The 15,203-nt window shown below is 42.7% G+C and overlaps 1 long non-coding RNA gene across 1 annotated transcript; it reads right to left on the reverse strand.

The window, feature by feature from the left end:
* Positions 1–173: 173 nt before the first annotated feature.
* LOC122516248 lies at positions 174–14,790 on the reverse strand. Its single transcript, XR_006303521.1, has 3 exons — positions 14,718–14,790; positions 12,540–13,212; positions 174–296 (listed from the first exon to the last, which is right to left on the reverse strand). It is a non-coding gene; the product is annotated as an uncharacterized LOC122516248 (long non-coding RNA).
* Between the last annotated feature and the right edge of the window lie 413 nt (positions 14,791–15,203).

Here is a 15,203-nt window from a genome sequence, read left to right on the forward strand (position 1 = left end):
GTTTCTATATCGTTCTTCTCGATTCTTTCGACACCTTCTTCTTCTTTTATCTCTGTATGTTCTTCAAATTTCTCTCCTTCTCTCTCTCTCTCTCTTTATTTCGATATTCGTTGCCGATCACTACAACTCCAAACCCCGCTTATAATCGCTCCACTTCTCTTTTGCTCTTCTTCTTTTTCCGCACTCGCACTCCTCTGCTTCTTCCGCTTTGCTCGTCCTATTCTGCTTCTTCCGCTTTGTCCAGTCTTCCTCTCCTGCGCGGGAATTTCTCGCTGTAACGCGTCTCCCGCTCGAAGCTGCAAATCAGAAGAAAGAGAAACGTCATTCGTTTTTATCGGCTTATCGACGACGTATCTTATACACGTATTTAATAAATAAATCAATCAATCAATCAATCAATAGACGCGTTGCATGCGAATCGTTTATTCTCCTTATCAAGCATAACTAACGAACAACTAACTTGCGTTATTTATTTCGAATATCCTACGAAAAATAACTATCAATTCGCGTTAGTTATCAAGGATCAAAAGAGTTCTTTTAAAAGAGCTAACGGAAAATGTCAATGATCACTCGCGTTCTCTCAAACGACGCTTTCTCTGTATCTATTAAAATAGATGTAGCTCGATTCGACGATAAAATGCCTAAATTATACACAAGCCGCCGAGAATAGATAGGTATACACTTATTCATGTTCATCCCTTTTCATGGAAAAATAAGACCATTCGAATAATTTGCAAGAATGTTTTTCTATCTGCTTTCTTTCTCGATGGAAAACGAAAGAAAGAGAGAGAGAGAGAGAAAGAAAGAGAAGGAACAACAACAACAATAACAACAACAACAAGAACAACAATACGACGTTACTTACATAAAATCAACTCGTAGGATTAAGGAGATAATAATTAAGCTAACGGGATGAACATGTGGAACGATAATGCAAATGTTTCGTTCGTTTTTAAAACTAATTTCAAGTGACTTACGTCGCATTTATTCTCACCGGCAAGTGTATACACGATCACTGATCTGTCACCGATTAATAACCTATTTAGTATAAGATTATTTTTGTGAGCACGTATATACGTCGCGTCACTCGTAACGACGAACTTCCACGATTTTAACGGGATTTCGGAAACAAAAAAATCCAAAATACGAAAACAAATATCTTAATAAAAGCCGATACACCAAGATCCGACGACCATCATTGCACTTTCGACACTAGGATTATCCTACGTGAAAAAGGATCAGTTTCTTGTTGACGGAGGAAAGGACGACGCACAGCAAACACATTTTGTTTCGATCTAATGTCATATTTTTGTTGAATATTAATTGCACGTCGCTTTTCACGAAACTTTTATTAATGGACAAACCGTCACGCAATTTACTAACGTTTCATTGAAGGAGTTTAAACTAAACACTTGAAAATTATTTCCAATTGAGAAACCTCTCTTATGGATTCGTGACAGGAGACACGCGAAAAATTGAAATGTTACACAGAAATTTCTGTCGAAAATTTTATCGAAAAACTTTTGCTTAAGATGGTTATTATCTTTAACGAAGCTTAAGATTTTTATAGAAATTTTCAACGGATCAACGTATCATCAACGTCTTTCTCATATTTCGAATATACACATCTCCGAGCATAAGACAATTGACGAAAATATCATTTTCTAAGATGCGGACATGTATTCCAAATTCACGAAATGTTCTTGTCGTCGTCAAATTTTCATCATCATAACACACGGAATTAGTGATAGATGAACACCGAATATTTTTAAAAACTATAAACAACGACTAAAAAAAGCTTCTACATTCGCGCTTATACTCGAAAGAAAGAGATGCTAAGAATTTAAAAAAATTACAAGAAAAAAGATAAACACGAGAGAATCCTTAGGAATTGTAAGAATTGACGTTGACGTTTCACTTTTATTTTCTTTCGCGCGAACGATAAAAAGCGGATGTCACAATTTCGACACTTATGCTCGCACCCCCGTTCGACGATACTACTAACACTATACGTCGATATATTAACAAAAACAAAAACAGTGATCGTCGAATCTCGTTGAACAGAATAAGAAAATTTCGAAAGAAGAGAAGATTTTTCCGGCGGCACAGAATAACAACTCGTCGATCGTCCTTTTCTCGGTTTACGACGAGGAAAAAATGACACGCACTTTGCACTCTAAGTTTCCCTCTTTCATTCTCTCTCTATTTGATTTTTCTTTGTATTTCTATCTACTTCCTTCTCTTTCTTTCGAAGATTCCTATCAATCACGATCGGTGATCTCGTCACTTAGCTTTTCGACCACGCATAAAGTGTTTTCCTCGAACGTCTTTTCCCTGCACACTCTGCTCCCCATTATTCTCGTAAAGGCACTTGTATACGTCCGATCTTGTTGAATGAAGAAAGGATCAAGTTGTTCGCGATCGCGACGGAACACTGCAAGCTAGTACGCTGACGTACCGGGCATGTCAGAGAGGCTCCGTGAGTAAGGGGATGGAGAGGGGGTGGATCGGTGGTACGTTCGCTCGAAAGAGGGGAAAACCTACTAAATTCGTGCGAAAAAGAAAGAAGGAAAATGAATAAGATGAAGAAGAAGAAAAAGAAACAGAGGTAGTTATAACACTGCGGGTAGCGTCGCACGGATTTCCTTTAGCTTGGTTTCGCGCACTAAGAACGATCACAGAAATCAGAAGAAGAAGAAGAAGTAGAAGTAGAAGTAGAAGTAGAAGAAGAAGAAGAAGAAGAAGTTTAAGAAGAAGTTGAAGAAGAAACTTTGAAGAGAGCGTAAACGCGCGATAAAATCGTCGTGGAAAGTCGCAGAGTTCGTCGAAGAAGTAGAAAGAATCCAAGAATGTGATCTCTTACTAGAGATCAGTGGGTCCGTGGATCGACGAAGGTAAATAGTGTCGGTGCATATAAGCGATGTAACTCTCGCGTGGCAGTTCTCTCCTATCAGGGCTTAGAATGGCAAACACCTCTTTCACGTTCGGTATCAGCCAAGACACTGTTCTTCCTTGGTAAAGACGTTGCCGAAGACGACGACGAAGACGACGACGAAGACGAAGACGAGGACGAAGACGAAGACGAAGACGAAGATGAAGACGAAGACGAAGACGGAGGCGAAGACGAAGACGAAGACGACGATAACGACAACGACGACAACGATGACGACGATGACGGCAACGACGACGACGATGACGACGAAGACGATTACTACGACGGCAACGACGCGACTCCCGACGACGTACGACGACGACGGTGGAAAAAGGTCTCTCCTCTTCCGCGTTCGAGTCCTTGACGGAGGAGGAACCGAAACTGACTCAGGTCTGTGGCTCGCGAGAAACGCTAAGTCCTTCTCCGAGTCGGGGGTCGGTGGTGGCGCGCTTCTCAGACCGCGTGCGTCTGACTAAAAGCCACCCCCTCGTGCCTTAAAGAACGCGTGTTCGGGTAGGGGCGTTGTCTTAGGTGGTGCGCGGTCGCGAAATTTCTGGCCGCCTCGTTCGCCTTTGCTCGTCTTTCTTCGCCTCCCTTCGACTCCCTTGTACTCCGTTTCCTCGATAGGAAGGTTGTAGGAGACGGGTCCACGGGGCCTGGGCGAGGGCCCAGGCTACCCTGGACCGTGCTTAAGCCTCGTACGAATCCTTCCGGGTCGAAAATACACCTAGCCGAGAAGGAAAAAGCAGAGTACGTCGTAGGACAGGAGTTTTCAAGCCACCCCTCTTTTCCTTTGCCCCCACCAAACGACGTAGGAGCGTGGCGCGCGCTCTGTCTCCCCTTTCCTCAGACCTTTCTCTCCCTTGCCTTCGCCGCCGCCACCGTCGCCGCCGACGACGCCACCGCCGTCCTCCCCCGCCGCACGCAAACTACCCTTAGTCGGCGGGTGGGAGCCGGAGACTCCGTCGACGCCTCAAACGGGGGTAAACGTCGTATAAGGGGTGAGAAAGAGAGTGGGAGATCTCTCCTTTTCTCATTTCTTCTTCTTTCCTGCTCCGTGCCTTCCTTTTCGCCTACTCCACTCGCGCCTACCCTTCTCCCCCTTAATTTTTCCACTTTCTCTCTCTTTCTCACCCCCTCTCTATCGCACTTTCTCACTCTCCATTTATCTATCTATCTATCTATCTATCTATCTTTCTATCTATCTATCTATCCATCCGTTTTTCTTCCTTTTCCCGACACTCCGAGTTACTTTCGCAGAAGAAGAAAACTCCTAAGGAGTCCTCCTTTTCTGCGTCGTTTCTCTTTTATATGCTAATTCACGGATGCTTTGACTTACTCCGAGAACTCTTCTAGATACATGTATGTATATATAGAGATATGTATATTTGCATGTGTACAAAAGCTCTTCTTATATGTCGCGATCTAACTCAAAGTAAGCTACTTCAGGCAACGTGCGAACGTCACGAGGCAAGCTGTTCGACTGACTGAAAAATTGTGTAGGAGCTCTTAGAAAAGGGGGTGTTCGTAATGAAGGTCCGAGGTGGAAATAAAAAGAAGGGAGAGCACCGTATAAAAATGGTCTCCTCCCTCGGTACGCCGCGCCGTGCCCCGTATGGCAAGACGAGCATGACTAATCGTACTGCGGGGGAGTGGGGCGAGCGAGAAGAAGAAAAAATAGCCTTTTTTCCCCTTCCAATTGAACACCCTACTCCGTGCCGACCCCCGTGTTCTAGAAAGACTTTTTTTTCATTGGCTCCCTCGCTGCAAACAGGGGAAGAAATATTTTCTTTCAGCGAATCTCATCGGTTGGGAAAAAAGAAGGTTCGTGTCCAGACGTGAAGTGTTAAGGGACGGACGTCGACTTTGTAGGTAGAGTTGAGTCGATGTTCATTTTGTGGTGTAGAGGGTGGTCGATGGTTACCTGTGTCGTCTTACGCGCCCCTCTCCATGACCCTCTCTTTACTTTCCTCACCCCCGTTTGCCTCCCACCTCCCGCCGTGAGAGTCTCTCCTTGTATTCGTCTAACGTGCGCGGTGGCCTCTTCCCTATCGAGGGAGCTTTCCATCCCTTCCACTTCCTACCGAACGTCTCTCCCTTCCACGCGACTCTTCCGCTCGGTCTTTCTTTTGTTTCTCTCTCTATCTACTTCTGTTCTACCATCTTTCTATCTCTCTCATTCTAACTTTTTCTCCCACCGAGCGCGGGCCACTCTCTCTCTCTCTTTCTCTCTCTCCCTTCTTTCGACACGTTTCATCCCCACCGCACGAGCAACCCCCACGCGCCGCATTTTTACGCTGGTCTTGTCCTTTTTTCCACGTGTCCGCCACGTGGAATTGTGGATTGCCCGAACGATCCTCTCCCTCTCAATTTTTTTCCTCTTTTTCTATCTCCATTACTCTTTCCCTTTCGCTCCTCTCTTTTTTACCTCTTTTTATTTGCCAACGCACGCCAGCACGCACGTTGCATTTCACCCTCCCTCGTACTTATTCTACCACCTTTTGTCCATCCCATAGAGAATACGACGTTGGAAGACTTCAAGAGAAGAAAGAAACGCGAAGAAAAGTAACACCGACGATCTACTAGACTCCTCCCTACTATTCCATTCTCTCTCTAACTTTTTCTTTCCCTTTCTCTCTTACTTTTTCTCTTTTATTCCTTTTTTATCTTTTTCTTTTAGCCTCGCCTTGCTTTATGCGGAACGTCGAGGGTGGTTCGTCGTATGGAAAAAGTCAACGAATGAGGTAGCAGCTCGGAAAGGTTGAAGGAAAAATCCAGTGACCTGCTGGGTCTCTTCCGAACGAATGGCCGTTCTCTTTCCGGTAAAATGATGTAACTTTGTGACTACCACCTCGTTTACCTGTTACCTCTTTTATGAATGAGCTATTTTTTTTACACGCTTACTTTAGAAAAAGAACGTTTCAAATAACGAAAAAGGGAAAGCAGCCTGATCGTTATGAAGATTTAAAAAATAAAAAAATCTCCTATTTTGTATGTACACAAGTCATTTTGATATCTCTTCCGGACGATCGTGCCTATCGCGAAAACGTTTTCGATCGATGGAGGGTGAGTCGACAATGTGCATCGAAAACGCCGCAGGCGGGAAGGAGCCGCGAGGAAGGAAAAGAGACTCGTTGGTAAGATTCTCCCTATTATGGGCGAGTAGTACAGGGTAATACGCGTAAAGAAAGTATCTAGCCGCGTAGTATAGCGTGATCGCGATCGAACTTCCGGTCGCGGCAGGCTGCCTACGAAGTAAGGATTCGGCACTGTGTTCCCTTGCTCGTCGTGGGTGGAGTGAGCACCATTCTTTCTCGGACCACGAAAATAAGTACGTACATACATAGAGGTTGCTTTTCGAGGAGAGGGTATTGGATAATCGAGGCTCGCTTTAAATTACAAATGAAGCCGTTTTGGTATACGGTACCTACTATACCTATACGTATGTACACGTAGGTATACACATATTTACATCTTACGTACGTTGGTTTGGATAAAAACAGGTGAGAATCGTGTCTCGTGAAGGAAAGGGGTGGGTGGATCGGACGTCAGGCGTTATCCTTCGAGATCCCAATCCCGATCCCGATTCCGACCCTCGATCCCGATCGGCAGCTGGACGAAAAGGAAGGAAACACAACGGACTCTCCACACGAGTGAGAGTTAACTACAAGCAAGAAGAGAAGGACGCGAACGTGGACGGGGAGAGGCACTGTACGACGTGTACGCGCACGTGCACTTGCTTGCGATTCGGCTGATGGCCAGTTGCAACGTGTGCCGCTTGAATCGACTCGATCGAATCCTCTGATAACGACTATGTGCTCTTTGCGTAGGAAGACGTTTGTCTTCTCGCCCCGATCCTGCCTACTTTCGATCGTCCTCTTTCCTTTATTCGCAAACCTACCGACGATACTTTTAGAAACGTTTCGTCCAAAAGATGTTTTGTCCTTACGAACGCGAGGGTGGTCTCTGCCTCGAAAGTCACCTGGTGCAATGACGATAACGTCTTCGAATATTTCTTTCATTTTTTATATTATTTTTTTCAATTTTTGCTAGATCTACTGGAACACATTTATCTTAAACGAATCTTGTCATTATTCATTTCTTACACACGAAATTAACGTATATACATATAGAAATTTTTTATTTGACGTATATAATTTTTTATATCAATTATTTTAAATCTCATCAAAGTATTCATTAAGACTCATTGATGTCTTGTATTGTAGCGTTTAATATTCTAAATCAGCACAACGGTCCTAAATTTGAAAACAAATATCGTTCCGATTGCTGACCTATGTGTGAAAGCACCTTTCTTTCAATCCCTGCATCTAAGAAATGCTACCCCGAGTCGAGGTGACGCCTGGTGGAGGATTAAGGAACGAAAGAACAAACGACTACAGAAAAGGGTGACTCGTTCTTAGGTTTCTGTCCATGCTAAACTTGACGCGATATCGATTATGTAGGAAACTCTACAATGAACTTTGAGCGCTGTCGAATTTGTTTTTGAACATTTAACGAATTCATTCGAAATAATGAGTTAATTTATCTCTAATACCTGCGTTCTCAAATCGTCCGGTTGTCCCAGGGAATCGTCATTGAATTATCACGTAGTATCCCTATAAAACTTGTTGGAAAAATAACGACGCGTGGTGTCATGTCAGTTCTCGAGATCCACTATTTTGTATGTAGAGATTTCCTCGTTGAGACCGTTATCAACGATCTAGAACGAATCGACGAATCGGAAGGCCGAGAAGCACGCAAGCCATCGAAACTGCGGCCTGGATTAAGAATTCTAACGGTAGGAGTAGTCGACGTTGGTAGTAGGATGAAATGAGCGACGCGTCCGGCGCATTACGCAATGAAAGAAACAAATGAAGCTTAATAGAAAAACTGCTCGCGCTAGAAAAACCGCTCCGCCGTGGACTTAGTACAGTTGAGTCAGAAAGTCTCTGTACTGTTATCTACCCACCCACCCCTCTTTCCTCTTTACTTATTTTCTAAAAATCTATCTCGAAGTTTCTTCGCGAAGAAAAGAAAGCAATTAAGTGACTATTAATTTAATTGTAATTATAGATTTCTTATTGTTGCACGGGGTACTATTAAATCATGATTACATTGAAATATGATCAAATAAAAAAACGATGGTGATTTTAGGCAGGAAAGCTCGTGCCCGTAATAACATTTTGTAAAATTTTGAATTGACCAACTAACGTGCTATTGTTGAAAGAGAGATTAGGAGAGAAATAAAGAAAGAGAAAGGTATTACTCGGTGATTCGTTCTTTAATCATTGAATATTAGACGACAGGAAGGGGAATCATCGAAGTGCTTAATTGTCGCCGGGAAAGTCAGCGATCCGCAAAACTCGACACGAGTCAACGAGACACTTCATGAATTTGTTACGTTCGTTTGGACGGTCGGTAGTATTAATGACGATTGGGGAGTAGCAAGCGAACGTGAGCTGAGCTCCACTCTTTGATGATTAGTAGACTTCGTTTCTATTCTAAATTTAGTTGCATTAAATATTTCGCATTAATGGATACTGATCTCGATTGCAAATTTAATTGGAGTTAAATGAAGTGCTAATTTGCGAAACGAATCAAGAGAAAAGTATTCTTTTAGCTCATCTATGACAAGACCATAACGTCTAATTTTTAATGCGAATTAATTTACATATAATGAGAATAAAAAAATGATTTATGTTGATTAAATAGGAGCAAAGAAGGAAAGAAGAAGAGATGAACGAATTCGTTCGTCAAGTACAATGAAAATCTTTTGGCAAGTTTCATCGAGTTCAAAGGTTGAGTTGGTTACTCTACTCGTAGAATTAAACAGATTGTTATTCGATGAGAGAACGACTCGCAAGTTGATAGACGAGAAGTGACTAGTACGTGGAACGCGTTGCTCGCGTTTTTCCCGACTGTACCATCACCGTCGTCGTTTGTGGCTGTGTCAATAGGAGCTAATCTAAGTACATATGCACACACAAATGCAACACGAGAGAGCGCACGATGCAGCAGCACGTTGTGGCGGGACCATGATGCAATCGTACCTCGTGCTTCGCGCGAGTTTCGACATTCTCTTTGCTCTGCACCGTTCACAAAGAGCAACAGAACGATCATCAAAGAGGAAAATCATTAATTTCCAAAGATTTCTGCCCTTAGATGAAAGGGCTGCTTATTTTTTCTTTTTTTTTTTGGCTTTTTAATTTGTGTCTCTTTTTATAAAGTATTTTATCACCTTTATTTATTTTTATATTTGAGAAAATCTGAATAGATTGAAATGATGTTTTATTTATTTGTTTCTATCTTTCGAGACAAAAGATAGAAATATTCCGTTGTTATCGAATGACGTATTTTGTAAGACAATAATTTACTTCGGAAAGATTTGTATGTACCTAATATCTTCGTTTTTATAGGCTAGGTGCGACCGAAAAGATAAGATAAGCTCTTCGCGCATCCAGGATCAAGGTGACCAAGATAACGATTGAAAAATTCGAATAGCATTTACGAGGAGTTGAAGTAAATTTTTCTAAGAAAATGCCTCGGCAGGTGTATAAGGGAATTCGACGTGAAAAATTATTTCAATGATTTGTCGTTCCAACAAGAATCTACAATAAAACGTACAATTATCGTTACGCGAAAACAGACATTTGTGATTAAAAAAAATGATTGTCAGTAAATTGAATTCGAACGGAAAGTAATCAATGACTGACGGAAGGTACAGACATTTGCACCGGATATTTCATCATGAACAGAAGCATATTGTTACAAAGGGTTTAACAATCGTTAAGCCTCTAATATCTAAATGCAATCATTAAAATACGTACTGAATAGATCGAAATAAATTTATAAAAAAATTCTAAAATATAAAAGCATATAAAAAAAACTTTAATTTGATTCTTATTTATTAAAAGATTATTGTATAAAATAAACTAGTATAATGTATCAAGAAAAAAAAATATTGCAAAAGTTTTATTTATTTTTCAAATAAAGGATCAATTGAATGAGGTTCTTTTTCAGTATAGTAAAAAAAAAAGAAAAAAGTAGAAACGTGCATTCAAGTATGCATATATGTAGAGCTTGGGTAACAATTGGAAGTTTTGCCTTTTTCGCGAAGGGTGGCGTCGAGAGGAGAACGAGGCGGGTGAGGAGGGAAAGGGGAGGAGGTGAGATGAGAAGAGGAGAGTGCGAGGTGCGGTAGGAGAGGGAAGGAGGAATTTTCCGTGGAAATCATCGACGTGGCCCGGGTCATCGACGAGCTCTCGAGCCCAGGCTCGCGCGCGATAGCGGGCCGGAAACGTACACAGTTAAAGGTTTGCGTGTACGTATAGACGGCCCGTTCGCACACATGCATGTGGCTTAGGCCAGTGTCTCGCATAATCGGGGTGGTGGTTCCCGCAGAGAGCGCCGTACGGCGGGCTCCCATTGGCCGGTCCGAGGGTGGCTCGCTGCAGTCATCGATTCAGGCAGTCATTGGCTGACTCGGCCCTGGCCGCCATTTTGAATGACTCCGGGATCAATACGCGAGGTGCGGAAAAAAAATGCATGCGAGAGCGGCCGCCGGCGCGCCGCCCTCACCGGCATCCTCTCTCTCCTCTCCTCTCTTCTCTCTATCCTTCTCCTACATTCTCCCCCCTTCCTTCTCTCTCTCTCTTTCCCACACATACATAGACACTTTACGGACGGCGACGTTCGTACTATCTACTAGTACAACGCATACTACCTCCTCTTTCGAGGATCGAGGAGGGCGGGGGCTCCCTAACGCCTTTCCGCCCTTGATCACCGTCCTCCACCCCTTAGCCACCCTCTTGCCATTTCGAACGTAACTAAAGGGGATGATTGCTCGTACGTATGTACGTATTTTCGCACACATACCTACCAGTGCTACGAAATCATCGAAAAAATACTCGCTCTCGTATGGCCGAACACGATTCCGAACACGGTCCTTTTACGACAAACGTTTCTATATGGCACGACTATCTATGCTCTTTATATGTGTGTATGTTTAAATATATGTGTATACGTTACTCTTCGAACTCTTTCTCTCTACCCCCTTCTCCCGTCATTCGATGCATGCAACGTTTCATTTTGAAAGCGAGCCTCCAGTTGGGAAATAGGAAATTTCAAATCGAAGCCCAGCGCACCCACCCACACCTCACCCACACCCCTCGCAGCCTTTCTTCACGACTCACCCTTCCAACCTCTCCCCCATTTTACCACCCACTCTCCTCCCGCAATCATCGCGTTGCAACAGCCCGGGCCGTCCGGACAGGGGTGCGTCATCGTTCGCTTGTCGAATGGAATGATTTCGACGCTAAAGCCAGCTCTTTGTTTCCGGTGATCGTTCACTTTGTATATGTATGTGTGTGTTGGCGTTTTTTAAATTTTCCATTCAGTTTTTTTTCTATTCTTTTTTAGCCATTGGTCAGGTCAAAAAAGAAGTCATCGCGTTTCCCTCTGCCTTTATTTCATTCTATTTAACTACGCTGCTCTTTTCCAATTCGTATTATTATACTATCGCGATTCTCTATCCTCTTTCTCTCTTTCTCTTTCTGCCTCTCATTCTCTTGGTGAATATTTCAAACTCGAAAAAAATCACGATTCTTATCGGCTATTCTACGAAAATTTTTATTAATATTTTTCCCGTAAATCAATCGGAACGAATTACGAACGAATTGTTCACTACTTTATCATCTATCGAAATCCCTTATGTGTCTATATTCTTGCAACATGTTAATAGGAACATTTTATAAGTTCTCTTAAGGAATACGCCTGAATCGATAACTATAGAACGATAACTCGCGGCAGTGCCGTTACACCGTCGCTATGATGGATAGACGCGTCTTTGCATACTACTTAATAATCCGGGAGTTGTAAGAATAATATGCCTAATGGCGTTACCACGAGCTAACACCGCTGATTATAGTGCTTGCCATTATTATGGACATTTTCGCGCTTAACCGTTCTACTATATAATAAGCACCATCGAGGAAGACCATTGAGAACTAGAGAGAAACAGAGAAAGAAAGAGACAGAAAGAGGGAAAGAGATAGAAAGATAGAGTCACGGTAGATAGACGTACGAAAGTATACTCTAGCTACCTCAGAGTTTTACAATAACCGTTACACAGGCGTTACCACCCCGACGATGATAAAGGCCGATAGAGAGTAGTTATTACAAAGCACGACTTGTAAAATGATCGCTTTACGCGACTATGATTCTACCTATACGCGAGATAGAATAGAAGAGCATAGAATTTTGTAGAAGATTTATCGAGTTGCTCGCGCGAACGATGAATCTTATCTTTCATTCATCGATCGATTCCTTTCAATAGACTTTTCGACGACTCTACTATTATACATTTATATGTATAGTACAAGTACATAAGCATATGTGTATTCTCGTAATCGAAATAGTGGAGGGCCCTTTCGTTCTCGTTATTTAATATGTCGAATCGAGCTCAAATCTATCTATACATGTATATATGTAGATGTACGTCGATATATATATAATATATTACTAACTATATAAAAGAAAAGTTATATCGTGCGATAAGATAAAATTAATATAAATGGTAATGATAATGATGAACTTGACGAGTACTTACGTTTGGAACCGAACTAATTGAAACAAGGACATAAGGCTTCTCTTGGCAGCAACGACTTTTAGATCACATTTTTAATTATTAAGAATTTTATGATTTTTTTTCATTTTTCGCTTTTAAAATTTACGTTTAAAATCTAAAGTTTTCTCAAAACTTGTTAAAAATATACTTTAGTCATTTCTTTACAATTTACTTTGTAGACGTCTAAAGTGTTTTTTTTTTGTTTCCTTTTTTTATCCCCCCTTTGTCTCTCGTTTGTTCCTTCGACGGTGTAGGTAGTAATTACTCTCCTTCTTCCTTAAGGCAATGCTTTTGTTTTAAATTTCGTTTCTTCTCTTTTTTTTGTGCTTTTTTCGTATTTTTTCTTGGTTTCCTATTTCTTCTTTTTTTCTTCCTCGTCGTCTTCTTATTCGTCGTAATTTTGAAACGAAGCACGTTCGAAAGTAAGTTTTCTAAATAATCGAGTCTATTCTCTTTTTCTTTTTTTTTTTTGCTTAATCTTTTTCTTTTTTTTGTTCTTTTTTCCTTTTTTCTATTTTTGGGTTCGGCAAAACTTAAGAGGAGTTGTTCAGACTTTGTGTTTCACAGACAGAAATCGGTGCAAGTTTCGAAAACGGTGAAATTAATTTTTCAATGAAATAACTATGACAACACATAACAACACAGTGCGACGCGTCTGAAACAGATAAAAGAGAAAAGGGACGTCGGATTTCCGGTTCTTTTTTTTTCTATTTGTCGCCCTGTATGCGGTGGATAAGTCTCTATCACCGTATACAGGGCGAATTATCAAGATTTTTTGCGCAAATTTTCTTATCCCGATAGATGCAAATCGAGGAGCGATCGTAGTCAAGGGGGACCGAGGAATATTTCTAACCCATTACAACTCCATTACCATTTCGATTTCTTTCAAATTCAAAATTGAATTCTTGATTTCTTCAATTTCAATAAACAGAAGCATAGATTATTTTTTTTCGATCAGACCAAAAAAACAAAAGTAAACGATATACATAAGTACAATAAATGAAAATCAAACGAATTCCGAAGAGAACATTCGCAAGAAATTGATCAGATAAGTATATGTAAGATCCGATAATTTAATCGTTCCAAGCAATAGTTCGGTAAACGATTTGAACTAAAAAAAAGAAGAAATAAGAAAGAAAACTAAGATGAGAGAAAAGAAGATAACCGACGAATCGAAGAGAAAAAGAAAAAAGACAAAAAGGAAAAGAAAAAGAAGAACAAAAACAAATGGTCGATCGGAAACGATGACTCCCGAGAGAAGTTTGTGAGGGCTTGAGTGGGCTGTGACCGGCGTCGGTCGCATCTCAGGCGTTGGCATCGAGTCTACGTTCAAAGCTCCCGCGCGCTCCTCTAAGGAAAAAGCACAGAATAAGAAGGGGGCCACGTGACTCGAGGAACGAATGAGCGTCTTTGCCACCCCCTGCCCTTCTCCTCCCGTATTTCTCGAGAGCAAGAGACCGAGAGAGAGAGAGAGAGAGAAGGAAAGAGCGTCCCCTCCACCTTCATCTCGTTCCCCTTCTAAAGAGGAGGCGCGCGGCGTCGCTCCTTGCGCGTCGTGATAAGACGCGTCGGGACGCTCCCTCCGTCCTTCTCCTTCTCTCTTTCTCCCTCGCTCACTCCCTATCTCGTCGCGCTTTCCCGGACTTTTCTCCCCCACGTGTTTCTCGCGGCGCGGCAGTGTCTGCTGGCACGTCGCGGTGCGATCTTCCTAAGGAGCCACAAGGCGACTTCCTCTTCCTTCCTTCCTTCCTTCCTTCCTTTCTTCCTTCCTTCCTTTCTTCCTTCCTTCCTTTCCCTTTTTCTTCCTCCTTTCCTTCCCCTTCGTCTCTCCGTTCTTCCTCATCTTTCTTCCGCACACTTCTTTGCAACTACTTTCAAACGATACTTTTCTTTCCGCTCCTTTTTCTATTATAATTTTTTTTTACCCTCCTATCGACAAACCCAAACCACCCACCCACCCACCCTCCTCGGTCCCCCTTTTTCTCCAAAACGCTCTCCGCGACGTAAGGGAGCGATAATTATCGAACGAAAACGGAATTTCGCGCTCCCGTAAAAACACCTCGCGAGAAAAGACGCGACTTCTTTCCATTATTTTTTCGACTCGTGAATAAACGCGAGACGCGCGCTAAACAACGGATATTTCCGCTAAATTTCGGTAACCTTTGATAGAGGCATTGCGAGCATCCCCGTGTCTGAGTAGCAACTGCGCCGTGGCCCCGTGCTGAGCACCCCCACCTCACCTCTTCGCCGCTTCTATCGGCCGCCATACACCGACCCCCCCAACACCACCGGCCAAACCTCCGTATGCCGATGCCGTGTAGCGAGCCACCAACCCTCTCTCGGACGTTCTCGCTGGCTAGCCCTCCGCCTCCACCCCTCGTCGACCCCTTCGTCACCACCACCCTCCTACATAGTCACCACCACAACCACTACCACACTACCACCATCGCTACCACTACCCTCTTCACCCACCATCCTCCCTCTCTTCATCCACATCCTCATCCACCTCTTCCACCCTCTACCCGAGAGTCATGAACCGAGTCTCGGCTCCACGGCGACGCTTACTCGCGTCCACGAATTTTCCCTGGCTCACATCAACTGCATCCCAATGACGAATTTGACTCTTTGATTCTTTACTTTAAAGAT

This window comes from Polistes fuscatus, unplaced genomic scaffold (genome assembly GCF_010416935.1).
Source record: "Polistes fuscatus isolate 324 unplaced genomic scaffold, CU_Pfus_HIC Scaffold1, whole genome shotgun sequence".
Taxonomy (NCBI): domain Eukaryota; kingdom Metazoa; phylum Arthropoda; class Insecta; order Hymenoptera; family Vespidae; genus Polistes; species Polistes fuscatus.